Source organism: Ochotona curzoniae, unplaced genomic scaffold (genome assembly GCF_017591425.1).
Source record: "Ochotona curzoniae isolate NIBS_2020 unplaced genomic scaffold, NIBS_Ocur_1.0 contig_832, whole genome shotgun sequence".
Classification (NCBI taxonomy): Eukaryota; Metazoa; Chordata; class Mammalia; order Lagomorpha; family Ochotonidae; genus Ochotona; species Ochotona curzoniae.
The window spans coordinates 1,361,823-1,379,731 of record NW_024466580.1 but is presented as its reverse complement, the minus strand read 5'-3'; the positions used below and the strand labels follow the sequence as shown (position 1 = coordinate 1,379,731).

General features: G+C 42.8%; 1 protein-coding gene across 1 annotated transcript in view; it reads right to left on the bottom strand.

The window, feature by feature from the left end:
* OPCML (opioid binding protein/cell adhesion molecule like) overlaps positions 1-17,909 on the bottom strand; it is a 1,160,546-nt gene that overhangs the window by 682,883 nt on the left and 459,754 nt on the right. The gene's annotated exons all lie outside the window — the stretch shown is intronic.

Genomic DNA, 17,909 nt, shown 5'->3' with positions numbered 1-17,909 from the left:
TGAATTTCTTATAAACACAAATAACTTCTGCCTCTCAGTTCCAGGCTCTAGGCTCACGAAGACTCAGCAGAACGCCTTTACAAGGCTCCGGTGGGAGACCCTGTGAACTACGGGTAAGTCCAATTACTCTCTCTGCGTGTCTGCAGGAAGGTGCAGTGGATCAGGGAGAAATCGACTATGGGAAAGCAACTACGAGAGTTACTGAGGCAACTGTGTGAGGAGTGGGTCTCCTCCTTTGCTCCCACGTGGTTGTCTTGCCCATTCTCATGCCACCTGAAGCTCTTCCATGTAAAATCGATTTCAAGTCTTACACTCATTCTGATTGGCTTCTAAAGTTGCAATGTCAGGGTGGGAAGGTGATTTGTGACCTGTTAGTGGGGTTCAGCTCAGGGGCCCGGGGGAGTGCAAGTGACTTACATTGTAGCCCCTGTCTCCCAACATCATCCTGCAGTGGACCAAGTCAGCTGCTCCTCTATCCTTAGAGCCAGTTCTATCTCAGCGTTGGTTTCTTGGACCAGCCGAGGGCCACTTGCCAGGTTCGAATACAGCTCTGTGGGGCAATGGAAGATGCCCTATGATTGCATGTCAGGGGGACTGCAAGTGCCCGGGAAGAGCTCGCCCACCCTGTCCACCCTTGGAAAGGTCCCTGAGTTGTTTTCAAGACTTGAAGGATGGGTCCCATACAATCAGAAACAAATTTTAAAGCCTTATTTGCTCCACAGGCTCAACATGTAGATACAGGACACACTCTGAAACCTAGAGTAAAACAAAGCAAGATTCCTCCTGAACATCACTTGCCAAGCTGGCTTCTACAGGAGGTAAGAGCTGAAATGTGAAAAGTGAAGCTACAGAATCAATTAAGGCAAATGCTAGAACGTGTCTTTGTGATCTAGGACAAGGAGGATATCTCTTAAATTGCTAAGAATAAAGGCACCGGGATCAATGATGGCTGCGACATAATTAAGAATTTCTCTTGAATGAGGAGAAACACCAGAAACATTTCAATAGTCAGCTTAGTCTGAAACGATATTTGCAATGTATAATAGCATGAAGAAATTAATACTTTGTTTCTACAGAGAAAAACCTTTATATCCACACAAAAGAGGCTCACAAAGGCAGGATGTAGGATGGGATCATATGAAGATAAAGCTCAGAAATGACAATCAACTACAGGAAGAAATCCTCAACTCATTGGCAATCAGATCAGTGCAGGAGTGTGGAAGGGGAATACGGAATAGGCCCACTGGACACAGGGCTGATTGGCAAAACCTGGGAACCTGGATGGTGTCAGGTGTTGGAGAGGAGAGAGAAAATGAGAGAAACATTAGTCAAATAGCAGATCTGAGGAGGAATTTAGTCGCACTCACACTAAATAGATTGTATTCTTATTGCTTGGTAATTTCGCTTCTGGATATATCATGTCAGCCCTCAATCATGTCTTCACAAAGTCCGTTGCTAGATTCAGGATTGTTTGTGAAGGACTATACTACTGTAATAATATGGGGCACGTCTGTGTGGGGAGGACAGGATTTGGGGGTTGGGGGAAATCACAGAGCTTATGGAGCAATATCATAAAATAATAATGCTAAAAAATTCTAAAGATTAAAAACATCACTGAAAATATGTATTGTGAAAGAACTGTGTAAGGGTTTCATTTTTGCAATAAAATCATCTTATTTTTAATTTACTTTTTTCCATAAGTGTTTTGAGGTCCCTGCTTGTACTCCACTTAGGCTGTTGAAGGGTTGAAGACCCACATCAGGAAAGGCCTGCAGTTGAGCGGTGAGCTTGGACAATACAAACACAGCATAGAGGCAAGAAGCAAAGATCTCCAGGCACGCAGCCTAACACGATGAGCTGAAACAGACTGTGTTCGGTGGAAAATGTAGGAACAGACCAGGAAAACACAGGGAGTCACATACCTCAGGTCAAACGGTGGGGCATCTACCTAACTCACACAGAACATGCAAACACGGCAGCACGACAGTCATGCCGCCTGTGTGCGGCATCGGCATGCGGAGCAAGGATAGCAGGAAGTGAAAGAACGCAGCAGTGAGCAGGCCCGTGTGTAAGCTGGTGCTGGACGAGGAACTGTGATTCAGTCGTTAGCCTGTGCTGGAGCATACAGAGTTAAACTAAAGGAAAGGAAACGGGATGTGACTTGTGCTCTCAGACCTCCTGCCTGGATCTTCTCATGTCTCCAGGAGCTGAGTCCCTGAAATTCACCTACTGTCCACCTTGGTTAGCTGCTGGGCTTAACAAGGCATCTTTTACAAGGCTGCACACAAGAGGGCGCTCCTGGCTTATGAATTTTTAATAAAATTGGCTGTTGCTCCAAATTTAAGTCATAAAACTTGAAATCTCTCCCTGCGGGATGACCACGGCTGCCCCGCACACCTCCTGTCTTCCTCTTTTTCGTGACTGGTAGCCTCTCCCCTAGTGTACATCCTCAGCTTTCATCTTGTCTCACCTGGTCACCCCTTCACACACACACACACACACACACACACACACACACACACACACACACACACCTGTCTTCATTGCTCTCCCGGCTCCTGATCCCCTGGCCACCCTTGGATGGCGGCATTTGCTGTTGTCAAGCACAGGTAACATGTAATTGCAGAAACCTTTGATACATATTTTGTGCGGGTATAAGTCTGCAGAGACACATTTCTGCTTAGTAGAAGGAAAGAATGACTGAATAATCCATTAGAACTCACAGTAGGGTCATCTTATTATATAATAATGTCCCTATTTTCTGGAAGGGTTCAAGGCCATCGATGAATGATATAGAAAGGTTGTGGGGGAACTCAAAGAGCCTCATATTTTGATGGGCAGCTGGAGTAGGTGGTATTTAAGATCGTTTCTAACCATTAATTTGTTTTTCATATATATGGATTCTGTTTGTAATCTGCATACTTTAAGATGAATTGAAATTCCTTTTATGTAGAAGACAAGGTTAAGCAATAAAAAGTGTGCTTTGCATGTTTTAACCTTGCTCTGTGGTGGAAGCAAGGCAACTGTGGAACCCTATACAGTGCACAACCAGGGCTGTCACACATGACAGGAAGCTCAAGAGGCACTGACAGATGTGACTGGCTTCAGAGTTCATCTCTCAGGTCAGCTCATCATGGGGCCCCATCGGTTTTGGAACCTCCACCCTCTCCCAGCCTGCATTTGCCTGTTGCAAGGTAAACAGAAAAGGCTATTTCTTATGATTCCCAAACTTCAGTGCCCCTTCCCTGTCTCCAGCCAGCAGCAGGTTCAGCACCCATGCTGGAGAGAAGCCAGACAGCGGTCCAAGAGCCAGGAAGAAAAACATCGTTCTCTCCTCTAAATGAAGCAGCACACTGGGAATGAGTGCCTTTGAACATCTATCACATTGGCAAAAACAGATTCATAGAATGAATTCTACACAAGGAGGAGCATCTTGCCAGAGGAGCTAGTAATATGGAAATAGAGGAACTGCAACCAAGGAAATCCCACCCACTCTGAGTGAAGTCCCCACACACCCAGCACACTCACACCAGAGCCACCTCCCTGGACCAACCCCAAAAGCTACAGCATCCCAGCTACATGCAGATCTCACACCCAGCACACTCACACCAGAGCCACCTCCCTGGACCAACCCCAAAGCTACAGCACTCCAACTAGATGCAGATGCTGGACCTGTAGACCTGACCTGGCAGCGATGAGAACAGGAGCCCTTCAGGCCATAGTGTGTCCACTAATCACCCAACCCAGCTTGCTTGTTAAAACATGAGCTCTACTTTCATGAGTCTGAGTGGGGCTCAAGGTTCCTCACCCCAACAAGCTCCCATGTAAGTTCCTGGACCTCCCATGTAGGTTCCTGGACCATAGCTGCGTAGGTAAGTTCTGGAGATTCAAGAAGTGGAACCATCTGTCTTTGTGCAATATTTTTTCTTAAAGTCACCTTCTATGTCATCTATGAAACATCCCGGATAAAACAGTGCCTCTGATCACAGGGCTAGTTAAAGGCCCCCAGAGCATTCAGAGTCCACTGAATTCTTTTCCTCCTTTTCTGTCCCCTGCAACTGGGCCCATTTGTTTCCACTCTTGCTATCAAAGAGCCATCAAACAACCAAAGGTGGAGAAATGAGTGTAAAACCATTGGTTCTTTGGAAGGACCCGGTGGTCGTTGCTGCCTCTGGCCTTGGAAGGCCTTGCAGGTGGCTGTCTGTTACTGCATTCACTCTCTACTCGCTCACCAAGGCTGTCTATTGCATGCAGGCACTGGAAACATGAGTTTAAGCATGCAGAGAGTCCTCTCAGTCCTCGGAATGTAGCACGGACATGGGCTAGTGGAAGAGAGTGTTTGTGCAGTGTGTTAAGGCAGAAGGTCATACATAGGCTTTTCTGGCTTTGATGGCGATGTGGTTATTTGCAATATCCTGTTCTAACACAGGACTCCAAAACTTTTCAACTGGATGCTGTCTGTGGTCCTGTTATACAGAGAAGCTGTTGCTTGAGGGACCAGCTGGCTGAGGTCAGGACTTGGGGTGGCAGTCCTCTCTGGCGCCCCTGCTGGTAGGAAGCAAGCGTGCAGGGCACCCCACCGCTCTCTGAAGCATGGATCCTCCTGATCCTCTGAGATGCTATTGTCTTTAGGACACTCCTCATGGGCGTACCGCTAGGAGGCAATGACCAGCTCCCTCCTCCAGCATGGACCAGGAGACTGGGTGACACTGCTCTGTTTCTCAGTAAGCAGCAGTTAGAGTGTTCTAGGGGAGATTGGAAACCTCCACAGGCGGATGGGGAACACGCGCTGTGCATGCGCACATTTGGGTCCAGGATGTGGGTTGGGCTGGCTTCACCTGTCTTGGGTTGGTGCTATGGAAGTCCCCACACCAGCATGTTCATGTCGGACTATGAAACATTGCTAGCATACAAAAGGCTTCCTGCTGTAAGGAATCGCTGGGGAACCTCTCTGGCAACTGTCTTAATCCCAGTGACAGGCTGTGGGGGTATTTGAAAGGTTAAGGTTAGGGTCACGGTCAGCGTTCGGATTACAGAGCGCAATCAAGATGCCCCTTCTGGGAAAGGTCAGATTGGCGTCTCAGGCGTCCTCAGCTCCTGGAGTTGGCCGCCACAAGCTCCCCCTGAGTTCTCCAGGGCACACCTTGTCCCGCACGTACCAGGCTCCCTCTTCCACAGCCACCTTTGCCGCGCTTTTTTCTGGCGGCAAGCTTTAGTCTCCTGAGCAAAGAGCCAGAGCATCATCCACAACAGGAACGCTCGCCCTTCCTTCTCCTCCCACTCTCTCACTTTGCGGAGCAGACACATAGAAGTCTCTGGTATGCCACTACGCTGGACCTGCAGTGGGGTGCGCTTGAAATCCAAGACACAACTCCGGACACATCGGGCTGGCTCCCGGACGACCGGCTGGAGGGCTGCATGTAGGGGCTGTGCCACACCAGGTAGGGCTGTGCCAAAGGCCCAACTTAGAGAGGCCCCAGAAGGCAGCATGGCAGTGCAGGGAGGATCAGGCGATGGCCTGGCAGGTGTAAGAAGAGCGGGCTGGTCAGACTCATGGAGACCAGGGTGGCTCGACAGGTGTGGGGTCAGGGCAGGAACACCTTAGCAAGGAGAACCAGGGCGCACGCACAGCGCAGATCAGCACTCCTGGGGCCTCTCGGTGTGGCCACAGGAGGGCGCCAGCATTAGAACCTCCAGGATGCGTGGTTCCTGTGGGAAATGAGCTGGGCGGCAGGAGCACTTGGCCTCTTCCCAAGGATGCTGGCTCAGCTCAGGACTTCTTTGCTCCGAAAGGCCGAGACCTGCACCTGTGTGCCTTGTGTAACCTGTGTGCTCTGTTGCCACATGTAACACAAACAGGACCCTGTGACACACGGGACAAACACACACACCGCACACCAAGTACTCTCATAATGAGCCACAAGTCACACCCATAGACTCCGCACACCACGCAAGCTACAATCCACACACACACACACCACAGAGACACCTCACTCCACACACCTCATGTAAACCACAAACACATAATGTACACCGCAGGTTCCACAGCACACTGCATGACACGCACAACACATACAGGTACACTGCACATACACAGTACGCCACATGCAATACATACACACAACATGTACCCACCACACACCACATTGTGTAATACCAGCACCCTTACATACCCAAAGACCCTCCACCCTCACATACACACAATGCATATGTCAGATGGCAAACACACACTGCACAAACCACACACCTTCCAGATGCACAGCACACAACACAGATGTTGTACACAAAACAGAAATATCTCAGACACACCACTATCAAGCGACACACACATGCACAGCAGCCATTGATTATAGTGGAGAGAGGTGGTGGGAGGTGAGTTCACCCCTTCTTCTAGCAGGGGAGGAGGGGAGGAGCATAGAGCTAACACCCTGTGAGGTCTCCTCCACCATGGAGCCAATGGTGAATCCAAATGGGGGCCCAAGAGTGCATCGCGGGATATTGTCGCTTACTGAACTAAAACATTTTCATTGTCAAAATCTAAATTAAGTTGCATTGTTAGTACTTGCAATCAAAAGAAACCTGGGAAAATATTATGAACGGAACAAGTATCTTACACCCTGGGTGATATTAGCAGGAACTTAGCTTTGTTTGTAGGAGAGATAAGACAAATCTATCCAACTATCAGAAAGGCCGGAAGTGTCCGACATCCTCAAGGTGAAGCTGGGTCCCCCAGGGGCTGTGTGGGTCCAGGACAGGTCACTCCAGGGACAGGAAGAATTTCTCTCCCAGATGATTGCTAAAGGTGGGGCTAATTCCACTGGGAGGCATCCCCATCTTAAATTATTTCTCCTTTCTTGGAGTTCTTATTGTGCAAAGAATTCATTTGGCAATTAATCTTATCCAGCCTTGTGACATCTTTTCTATTGTTGTCTGGAATTGTTATTTTAATCTTTTGTTACTAATTAACTTTTTGCATGCTCTGCCATGTCTCCCTAACGAGAGGAGACGCCAGATTCTTTGAGAGCAGAGACCTGCCGACTATTTTTAACTGGCAAGCAGAGACCAGATTAAACATTGCATCTAGCTACAGAAGAGACCTGTGAAATAGACTGCATTATTCTCACTGTATAGACAAGGAAAGGGATTGCTGAAGGGAGATTGTGTGTCTAGAACAAACAACCAGTTTTAGCACAACTGCGTTCCACTCCCAGGCCCCCTGTGCACACCCTGGGTACTCAGGAAACACCAGTTCAATCTTGTCATCCTTCACTGTCCATGTCTTTGTTAAAGAGTATTTGCTTATTCATTTGAAAGCCACAGTTCCACAGCTAAAGAGAAACTGAAATCTTCCAAATGCTACTTTACTCTCCAGATGGCCACAGTAGCCAGGACTGGGCCAGGCCAAAGACATCTACTAAAAGCTTCATCCAGATCTTCCCCCAAGGTGCAGGGGCTCAAATTCTCTCACTGTCTTCCACTGCTTTTCCCAGGCCATTAACAGGAACTGGAGCAATTGGGACACAAGCTGGCACCATGAAGGATGCTGGCATTGTGGGCTGCCCCTAAATCTATGCCTCCAGACGTACAAACAACACTTGATAAAGACTAATTTTCAAATTCAACTTTTAGTTGTCCACAAAAATGCTCGGAAGCTTCTACAGAAAGATTCAGTTTTGAACCAGAGAATTCCATGCTGGGGATGCAAATAACGGCCAGACCGCCCCCCGACACATCTGTAACTTGGAGACCTTGAGGCGCACCATCCTTTACAGTGAAATCCAGGATATTAGGATTGGTTTGAAGCCTACTTGGTCAGGTGTAGGAGTGCAAGGGAGCCCTAGGGTTTCCAGAGACAAGGCTAGCCTGGGCCGAGATGAGGAGGTTGGTGTTGGATTCCAGCTCTGTTCCTATACCTTATGGCATCTCCATGCTTTTCTGCGGTGCTTAACAAGAGAACTTGCTCATTCTCTACTGTAATCAGTGCCTGCGGCATGGACATTTGGTGCAATGGTGATGCTGCTGCTTGTGACATAGTTATAAATAATAGTAATAGTAGCATCAAAAATATTAACTACATTTTTTCCTCTACTCACTCCTCTTTCATGATCTACAGAACAAAGTTTAATACATATAGTACATCACCCAAGGGCTGCAGTGTCTTTTTCCTATCTACTTTTCCAAGTTTATTTCCTGAAATTTACCCTCCTATGAAATCAGAGAGAAGAGACTGTTGTTGCTTAATGTTGATGTTTATCTGTCCTTTATGATATTGCTTCTGCCATGTCTTTGCCCAAACATGTTCATTTCTCCATTGACTCACACAACTCAATGTATTTCCTGAATGCCTACAGTGTGCTACATGGCGGGACTACATACCTGCTGTGGCAGAGCCTGGCCAATCCCTGGGACACATTTGTCTTTCCTGAAGCTTCCCTCCTGAGGTTCTGCAACAGGGACCTTCTTTGTCTTCCCATCACAACCACAGGCTGTGTGTTACTCTTGGCTAGCATTAGCTGCATGCACACACCTCCCCAGCCCAGACTCTCAGCTCCGTGTGATGCTTTCTTTACTCTGACAATCCCTCTTGACTCTAGCACATGGAGTAGAAACTCTGTTGAATTGACTTGAAAGGGCTTTCAATACACTGGGCCAGACAAATAATACATAGCAATTAAGTAATGAGATAGTGGTGCAGCCTATTTCACCCCATTCCTTCATTCCCATATTAAAAAAAAAAAAGTACCAAAGCGTGTATCACTGATGAGAAAGGAATAGAGTGCACTATGAATTAGAGGACTACATATTTCAAAAACAAAATCCCTGTATACTTCAAAGGTGAGCTGAGGTTTACCCAAACCCTAAATAGCTTCTCTGGGCTAGAAATAGGAAAGAAAAGAGACTTCTTGTGTCTTAGGATGCATCTTAATTCACATCACATTATAAAAAAAAGGTTGAAACCAAGGAATCTATGTATACAGGAGTACTTCAGAAATTCACAGAAATGTAGGTTAAAAAGTCAAATTTTTGGTGATGTAAACATGCTTTGAAAGTTATGCATAGTTTTTTTTTTTAATAAAACGCATTTTCCATGAAATTTTTGAAGTTCTCTCATATATGACCTTTGCATTAGCCAGGAAAGTCGCAGGCACTGACTGCATTGCTTAGCTAATCTGTTAGTTCTTCTAAAGGCTCCTCTCGGATGCATATGAAATCCCTCTTCTCTCTGTTCCTCCCCTTGAGAAAAACAGAGGACAGTTAATGATCTCCCCCTCTGGATCTTTCAAAAGATGGTGTAAAGTAGTACAGAAAGCATTTTAATAATATGTTTCAAGTATATAGATCCAAAAGTGGTAATTCAAGTATAGTCTTAAGGTATTTGAAATACATTATTTCCTCTGCCTCGTTCGCGTGGTTTCTATGCACACAGCTTCATTTTCTCCACCTGGAATTAGTAGACTGTACTTGAAGAGAAGTTATTTCAGTCAAACAATATTCTCAATGTGAGGCTGAATTCCCCCCCTAACTTAAAATGTAATGCATTTTTAAAAAATCTATTTGAGGAACACAAACACTTTTATGATTTTTTTTTTGTCTAACCTTCCTACATCTTGAAGAATGATACGGATGACTAAGAAAATTCAGGTAAGTTCGATTTTTAGTTTGCAAGAAAGAGCTCATTTATTGTATGATGAATGTCCTGCTCTTTATCCATCTTCTTCCTGTCACTGAAAATGATGCTGAAATAAGCAATATGTTTCATTGGCAAATGAAGATTGAATATATTCCAATATATGTTGCGGATGATAATTATGTGTATATTGTACCATGAGCATCACATTCCAATTAAGCACAACCTCAGAACCCATGTACATGTTAGATCCCCAGATATTATTTGTCTTGTACTTGAAACTTCCAGCACTTCATCAACATCTGCCATCGCCCTCACTCAGCCCCTGGCAACCCCCATTCCAGTCTCTGCTTCCACTGGCTGAAATCCTATTGTATTTGTCCTTTTGAGACTGGCTTATCTCACTCAACATAAATTCACGCTGTTACAAATGACAGGATTCCCTCCCTTTTCTCGTAGTTTGTTCTCAAATCAAAGTTCTTCAGGATGCTCCTTAAACTCTTGGGGCCTCAGCACACACAAGGTCTAGCGCACTTTGAGATCAGACCTCACAAAGGACAGATGGAGAGAAGCATTTGCTATCATCTGGGTTGCATCACAGTTGCTCAGGTGATGGACTAGGACTGAGAGCTGCTCACCCTGCTGGGAAGCAGAGATGGGACTAGATCAGAGTTGACATCTACGTTCTCTTTTGTGCTTTTCAAAACAGCAATTTCCTAGATGTTAATAAACATTTTAAGTCAAAAGAAAAAAAAATCTACTGGGGCAAGTAAACGTTTACAACAACAATTTAATTCAATGTTTTATACATTTACTTAATAGGTTTATTTACTGCTGGGCTTTGCAGAGGGTATAATACATTAACGTTGGGGACTCCCTGAGAGAGATGTGTTATACACAATTTGGCCAACAAATTTGACTACAGACCTTTTCAAAATTACTTTTTCAGGAGCATCTATGACTAGAGCTCAGTTCCTTTTGTACACAAGAGCCGTGTTTGGGAAATGCTGTCTTTTGTGAAGGTGATGTTCAGAGTGGGGGCTGGGGCTCACAGCCCGTCCATTCCCATCACACACTTATTTGAATTGCATTCCATGAGCTTGGGAACTCACCTCTTTTTAGACAACTGGGAGATGATTTAGATGAGCAAAACATGTAAACCATAATTATCACATTGGATTTGTGACCACATGCCAAAGTTAAACCAACAAATAAAGGTAAATTAGCACATAGCAGTTAGGTAAACAAATGAAAACATACATGAGCCAAGTTGACAAAGGTAAGGAATAATCTACAACCCCATACGGAGATATGGCATAAATCTGTAAGATCAAGTCCAGGATTAATGCTGTCTGTGGGTGGCTAACTTAACTCCATGTTACCAACTTGAGAGGAGAAAACCTTGTGCTGCCTAGTGAAGGCAAGCAGTCCCTTGGTCCAGTAACTGTGGACCTGCGTCTTCAAAGAACAGTGTTCCCTAGCATGGAGACATCAGAGAATCCCATGCTTTCCCATCACCAACTCAAGTCACAGAGTTTCACCTTTGTTTTGCTTATTTGTTGTAGCCAATCACATGATTTCAGAGAACCAAAATGCCTTTTTCCACACAGTGAGCCAGGGAAGTGATCACTAATTATGTGACATGGCATCATGCATGCTGCCACGTAAAAGCCGTGACTTCCCAGTCAGTGAGATTTACAGTGGACACTTGCCTCAGCAACATCCATCCCTTTTACCATCTGTTTCTTCTGCCATGGGCTTACCATAAATTAGGTTGTAATACCAAAGGGATCGCAATAAAAGTAATTTGAGATCCAGCTAACACATGTAGTTATCTCCATTTAATTCAAGTAATGAATTGATTGTATAACTGGGTAAACAACTTTTTCTGCTAGTTGCCTCTAGATGAGAGTGGAATGGTAGAGTAGTGTAAGTATGGAATGTAGACGCTCCATGTTAACAACACAGAGTGTGCCAGATCTTTCGGTCACCATTTGAATGAAGGGTAGGATTGGAAATCCTTATAAAACAGGGATAATAGGTGACTAGATATCCATATTCTGCCAACTTCATCGTAGCTATTTTAACTTTCATCCTAGAAAAAAAACCAGCAAGTGCTATCAACCACCCAATACAGCATTGTAATTATCTTCTAAGGAGGCAGAATTAAGTCTTGCATTTTCTAGGTGAAAGTGCTGATATTCACCGATTACTCAGTGAATACTACGTAACGGGATGATCTGACCCACTTTCATAGAATTGATGAATCTAAAGCAATTAGATCTTGAAGGGCAAGCGTTTCCCCAAATAAGCAGTTGTGACTGAGCCACACTTCCTGAGGCAATCTTTAGTAGCATACAGAACACACTACCGATTGAAATCATCACTGCGGTGTGATGATACGGATACACGATATTATCTGGAAACATATCATACAGCCATTCCTCATGCAAAACGCAGAATCCCCGCATATTTTGAGCAGCAAATATGTATTTCTTTTTTTTTGAAACAAGAATTATATCATCTCCCAGAGCAGTTTCTCTGGAAGGGATTATATTTACCTAGATAGAAGCTATTTTTATAATTTAAATTGTAAGCATTTATCTTACACTCCTCATTCATTACAAATCTCTTTAGGACTAAGCATTAATTGCATTAATTAGTGAATTCACTCACTTGTTTGGAGGTATTTGCTGAGTATCTAGCAGGCAGCAGCAACATTCTGCATGTGAAAAACACAACACGAGGCTTTTGACGAGCTTCCTGCTCTGGAAGGGCATAGCAATTAATTGTGTTGGGAATCACAAAGCTGAATTCATTTACGGAATAAGGAAGAATATGAATAAATGACTGGTGAATGACATAGACAATAACTACTTGTGAAGTTCAAAAACCAGGATATATTTGGAACTAAGAATATCAGAGAAGGCTGAATGGAGAGAAGGGACTTATACCAACTATTAATGAAAGCTCATATTTTATGTTTGAATGGAGTCATAAGGGAAAGAAATCAAAGCAGGAGGAATTAGACCCAATGTTTGACATCTCCTTTCCATGACTGAATAAACAGTTACTAGTTGGGCACCTGCTACACATCTTCATGGGATGCTGGTAAACATACTTGAGAGTGTCTATATTCTTTACAGTCTTAATTTCAAGTGAACCATACAATTCTTACCAAAAGATATCTCACTTGAATCGATGAGAACTTTCCCCCTTAATCAAACACCGATTGCTGCACAAACAAAACAAAACAAAGAAACCAGAACAAAAATTCCTTTAGTTGCTCCTCTGCGAATCTTCTCAATCAGTCATTAGCTTTGTGCCACTTCTGGATAATTCTGCTAAGCAAGTTTATAGAGAAACCTCCCACACACCTTTCCCATCCAATGAACTTCCCCTTCTCCCACCAAAGATGCTAATCAAGTAGTTTGAGGTAATATCTAAATGTACCCTTTATCTTAACCACTGACTCGAAATCTTGGCTTGTCTGTTACATTCAGAGCTGAGTCCAAGCTCTTTTCCCTTTTATGACAATTTGCTCAATACTTAGCTAAAATCTTCCCTGATGTTTTTACTAGCATGTGCTTCATCATTTCTTTTTAATAAAGACAAAAAATGTGACTGTGATAAAGCAGTGAAGGAGAGGTACTCAGGGCCCTGCTTTCACAGAATAAGAGGAAACAGGAAGAATGTCCACAGAAAATAATTAGGGGACCACAGTTGCACTTAACCTAGGGATAGAAGGAGGAAGCAGAGCACGTTAGCATCCTGCATCACAAGACTGGAGTACGGGAATGAACACTGTAGGGGAGGCAAAGGAAATGAAATGTATTCACAGAGGAACTCAACCTCTTTCCTCTGGAATCTGGTTCTTATATTGCTTGTCCCATGCATCCCACATCTGAGACCAGGTTGAACTGTCTCGGACATCTTGCTTCTCATGGATACCTGATTTGTCAACATGGTTTTTCTCTAAATTTCTGTTGTTCATATTCTTCTTTTATATGTTTTTTTTTTCTGGATGACTACAATTTTCCCAAGTAGCTCTCTGCCTCTTCTATTTCACATTAGCAAATTGATACCTCTAAAAAGTAAATCTGATGGTATTATCCACCCAATAGAAATCCATGAATGGAGCCTAGTATCTATAGTCTGTGTTCCATTCCTTTCCAAACTCAGAAAATGTACTATAAGGTGGGACCGTGCTGTGATGCTTGGGCTGGTAGACTTCTGCTTCTGGACCCTACAGATAGCCATAGCAAACCAGCAGCAGAGGTGAAGGCAGCACCTAACTCACTTCCCCAAGGGGTCATCAATATCCCTTATGTTCTCTGTCATCAGCCTCAGTCAGGTTCCTTTTGGTCATTACTTTACTTGTAGGCATTTCTATAACATAGCTCAACACAATTCCTAGAACTCAATGACTGTTTGTCTACTCCACGAGGCTAGGTAATTTAAGGATTTAATTTTGGCATCTTATTGTACTCTAGTTTTTCTACTAATTTTAATGAATAAGCCTTGGTATGTTTGATCTGATAATGATCTTTTCTTTTTCTGGGATTGATTCAAACACTGAAGTATAATCTTGCAGCACCTGTGCAGTGCGTGGTTTTGCTGCCTTCACCACGGGGACTGCTGCTTGGATTTGAGCATTATCCTGATTCGTGGGCTGAAGAGTAATTGCTGATATAATGTTATGAAGAGATGGGGCCTTTAAGTCATTAAGTTGGAAGGGCAGATGTCTCATGAACAGGATGGGTGACTTTCCATTCCCTCTGCACCTGAGAACATAGTGTTCTCTTTGTACAATGTAGTAAGAAGGCAGAACCTTGGAAGCAGAGAGCAGCTCTCACCTGCCAGTACTTTGATCCTGGACTTTGCAGTCTCCAGAACATTGAGAAACGGAGATTGGTGGCTTGCTGAGCACTTAGTCTGGTGTTTTGTTATAGCAACAGCAATGGATTAAAACAACTGGTATAGGGGTGGACCTACGTTTCATAGTGAGCACAACAGAAGCCTTTTCCAAAACCCTCAGGCTGAGAACCACGAAGGAAGTGAGAACATCAGAAACGAAACCCAAGAGCTATGAATCATCTTGTTTCTTCCAAGCAAGGAGCCAAGTCTGCAATATGAGATAAAAGATGTAACACATAGAGTGAAATAAAGAGGAGGGAGAAAAAATGGAAATGGGAGGAGACAGAGTGGAAGAGGGAAAGAGAGAGAGGGAGAGAGAGAGAGACAGAGAGAGAGAGATCGATCCTCTTATTAACACTTCAGTGCCTAATGTCAGTCATTCCTGGAATATCGCTGTATTCATTTCCACCTCATAATGTGGTTATGAGAGGAGCAAGTCTTCATCCAATAAACCCTACTATTTTCTTATGTTTTAATTGAATTCTGCCACTTGGCACAATAAAACACTTCTGAATGAATATGCAATATTTATAATAATATTATAATATTTATAATATTTGTTTTTATAATTGTTTATTATATCCATTTGTGTGAGGGGTGTGAGAGAGAGAAAGAAAGAGAGATAGTTTTATTTGTCAGTTCATTCCTCAAATATCTACAACAGCCAGTATGAGCAAGCTGAAACCAGGAGGTTTGGCCTGAGAACAAGTCTCCCCTGTGTATAGGAGTCCCAGCACCTGGGCCATAACACTCTGTCTCTCAGATTGCAATAGCAGGAAGTTATATTAAACACAGAATAACCAAGAGTTCAACTTACACTTGCATGAGGTATTCCAATAATGGGTTCAACATGTTGTGCCACAATTCCGCGCACCCACAACTGCAATTTGGGCATTTGTTATGTGTCCAGAAAAAAATAGGTTATTTAATCTTCCTGGTGTTCTGTGAGATTGGCGTTACTTCAGAAACTGGCATCTAAACTCAAAGGCAGCTCTGTTTGTCTCAGATATTCGCTAATTGTAGCTTAAAAAAAATATGTACCAGTTTGCTGGTGTAAAGAGATCTTTTTCAGATGACCTGGGACATTTGGGAAGAAGTTTTGTGTTTTCCTTTTGGAAAAGCTGAAAAACGGTGTCTATTTATTTATTTATTTATTTTAAGAAAAGACATCAGACTTCTTGAATAAGGTGGTAAACAAAGGAATTCCATTTCTGAATGCCAATCAACTCAATCTACTTTAAACAAAAAGAGATAAAGAGCGCCATCTTAAAAGAAGCATCAAAGTAAGCCAGAGTCAAGGATATGAGTGGATGAACACGTTTAGTGATTGCATGGAACAGGTGGTCTTTATTCCCACTGTGATTTGACTGCTACAAATTAGGAGCCCTACTGTAGCTCAATCTCAGCCTTATGTTAATGACATTACTTATCTGGACCTGGAATTAAGTATTTCTTAAAACAAAATCAGTAAATCGGTACAGCTGTAATTACCTAACTGTACTGAGTGATGTGGAATCAGTTGTTAATTACTTTTCCTTTGAGGATGTAAGATCAAAATTTCTTTAGATGAAAAACTAGTATATGCTTGAGTCATGAAGGTGAGTCACAAACATTTAACACAAAGTGCATTTGGATAATGTCAGGCTGCTTAAAGGCCAAACTGACCATACAAAGTTTAGACTCTGAATACTTCATAGCAACAACTACAATGCCATGGAAAAGTGTCAGATATTTTTTTCAAATCTGCATCTACGACTTTTTCCTGCTAGAGCCATAGTCAACCTTTTCAGTCCTGTTGAAATTACTCTAGATCTGGAGCAGATAGCACATGGTTAGTTGATGTTTCAACAGAGAGAAACTGGACAGAGGCAATTGTTTAGTTGTTTATATTGTTAGTAGAGTATGCTACTTTTATCTTTAGCCACAGGTCTGAATAAATGCTCATATCAACCGAAGCCAGGATGAGTTTTTGTTTATTCAAATGATGGGACAGAGTAAGACAGTACTGAATGACAGCTTACTATGGAATCAGTGCCTGGGACAAACTACATGCTTACGCATTTAAAAACCTGCCTCACAATTCTCTTGAGAGACTGGAAATGAGTTAGCAACAGTAGAGTCTTGAAGCATGGATCTAGCAGTCGTTTGAAGAAAGAGATTCCATGACAATAGGAATACAAACAGAATTCTAGGATAGAACCTTACATTTTTACCTTATTGGCACAGAACATTCAAATAGCAGATTTGAGTAAATATCTCTTTACCTAACAGAAAGTTTAATTATATGTTCATTAGAATCAAACTATCTCATCACAATGTATGTTTTATTCTCAATAGGAAATTAACGCTATCATTGAAAACTAGAGATCAACATGGTATGGCCCTGTCACAGATAAGCACTGACACATTGTCTTGTATCTGTGCTATTGGTGACCAGCAGTATCACTTTAGATCAATACATAATGAGTGATAGGCCTTTCCTCATCTAGCTGTAGCTAGTCCCAGTGTAATTGCTGTGGACAGTTAGGAACTGGACCATTAAAGAGGAGCGGCTTCTCTGCTTCTCTTCCTGTCTAGGTGACACTCAAATAAATGAGCAAAAATTAAGAAAAAGAAAGTAGGAGCAGATTTCAGAACAAGGTAAGCATGAGCACAAGGACACTACTTAGCAATAAAGGGGTCGATATTCCAAGAAGACAAACTGATTCCTAATGTATATGCAGCTAACAGCAGAACTTGATAGAACTGCATGGAGAAATAGGTGGACCCACCGTTATCGCTAGAGATTTTTAACACTTTCCCAACAGAAGTGAACCAATTCAGTAGGCAGGAAATCAGCATGTATGCATTTGAACTCAACAATATCATCAACTGATCAGATATAACTGATGTGCATTGATTACTGCATCTAAAAGAAAAATTCACCTTAAGCTCACATAGAACATTTGCCATCCAGAGACAGAAAATGTGCTTTACAATTAAAAGAATATGAATTGTGCAACATCTGTTCTTGGACTATAGTGAAACTTAACCAGAAATCAGTAACAGAAGCAAAATAAGAAGACTCCCAGAAGCTTGGAGATTAAACTGTACATTTATAACCCACACATGAGTCAAAGAAGAAACTTCATGAGAAATTTGAATATAATTTGAATTAAGTAAAAATGAAAACATAGCTCATCAAAATATGTAGAATGCAATCAAAGCACGGTTAGAAGAAAATGCGTATCATCCAGTCAATAGTAAATAAAAAATAAAGATCTAAAGACAATAACCCAAGCTTTCATGTAAGAACACAAGAAAAACTGAAGGAAATTAGGTACAAAGTGGAAGAATATAGTAGAGTTAGAGAAGAACTCAATAA